This window comes from Aotus nancymaae, unplaced genomic scaffold (assembly GCF_030222135.1).
Source record: "Aotus nancymaae isolate 86718 unplaced genomic scaffold, 86718_ANA_hifiasm-v0.15.2.pri h1tg000002l, whole genome shotgun sequence".
Lineage (NCBI taxonomy): Eukaryota > Metazoa > Chordata > Mammalia > Primates > Aotidae > Aotus > Aotus nancymaae.
In genome coordinates, this window is record NW_026988413.1 from 63,497,359 (window position 1) to 63,498,864 (window position 1,506).

The following is a 1,506-nucleotide window of genomic DNA, read 5'->3' on the forward strand; positions in this document are numbered from 1 at the left end:
TTTAAGCAATTTGTGTAAAATCGCATAGCTATGAAAGGCCATCTTTCCTATATTTCACATCTCGATTTAGGACTCAAAATGTCTTGCTGAAATATCTATTTATGTCAGTTCTACTGTCAAGATTACCATCTTCTCAAAGGAACCCACCAAGTGTTATTTAATCTTCTATTCCAAGTACTTATTTCACAGTAGATATTAATTTTTTTCTTTGAGTTGAATAATACTCTCAGTCTTGGGATTTCTAATTTAAATATTTTCAAAAATATTCTTCATTACATAAAATTAAGAAAATAATCATTAGATATCCTTTCAAAATTTTGGTTGAATAAGTTGAAAGAAACAACAGGTATTCTACTTGTTTTATATTAAGAAATTACTCCTCTCTAAAAAATTGTCAGTGATGAATATTTTGTTAGAACATTACAGATTCCATTTTAAGCAAAATAATGACGGCTTCATCTTCACAGTTCTTGCTCTGTCTTTATTTTTGAGCAAAATTGGGCTCTGTCTTTTCTGAGATGTGTACATTGTCTAGATCCCTGGGCTTCTTGGTATTCTTTATAGAACTGCAGTTCTTTAAGAAATAACTATCGAATACCACAATTTTTCCTGATAGTAATCATAACTACAACAGGAAACAAGAAATTTAATTTGTGCTCTGTTACTCTACTCCCAAATTAAAGATGTTACATTTCTTTAAGAAATTTACATCTTATTAAAAGCCATTAGTCTACAAAGGTAGACTATCTTCAGAACCCTAAATTGGACTTATACTAAATTATTTTATGTAAGTCCTCTAATTACGATAGAATGCCTTAATTAATTCCTTGGCTTTGAGAATGTAAGAGGATTGAAAGGTAAAATATACTAAATTTACTTTGAACATTTTTTTTTTAATTAAAAAATATTTTCCCCCCGAGGCGGTGCATTGTTCCTGGAAGTACTGCAATACCAGGTAGATGCATGGAGTGGATGGAGCAAGCTCCTATTCCATCTCCCTGCTCCAAAAATCCATTTAATATATTGTCCTCGGATAGAGGACGTATCAGATATTAAACTGATAAGAACAGATACTACACTTGATCTTAGCCAAAAGGCCAAGAAGAACATTAATTGGATTTGGGGCTCTATATACTAATCTTAGTTATAATTGTCACAAAAGTTATATTCAATTTTTAAGCTTATGTGTATAGGAATTTATACATTAAGCTCAGTAATAGGGGCTCAGATGAAAAAGGAACTTGTAATGTCATAGAGCATAGACTATTAGATTTGAAAGTTATCATAGGGATCATCAGTAAGATATCTCATGTTTGAAATAGGAAAATGAAAATCCATCACAATCCTTATAAGGTGTCACAGCCACTAGTATCTGGATTTCAGACATCATTGTTTCGCATGTAAATTAGAATAGATAACCAGTGCTCAATAAATGTTCTTTCAGTCAACTAATCTATCAAGTTCTTGCACTCATTTTTAAAAACTAAATTTGCAAATTACAGTGCA

At 31.0% G+C, this 1,506-nt stretch overlaps 1 non-coding gene across 1 annotated transcript; it reads right to left on the bottom strand.

The window, feature by feature from the left end:
* Positions 1-918: 918 nt before the first annotated feature.
* Positions 919-1,109, bottom strand: LOC135274568 (U2 spliceosomal RNA). Its single transcript, XR_010342365.1, has one exon. It is a non-coding gene; the product is annotated as a U2 spliceosomal RNA (small nuclear RNA).
* Positions 1,110-1,506: the final 397 nt, after the last annotated feature.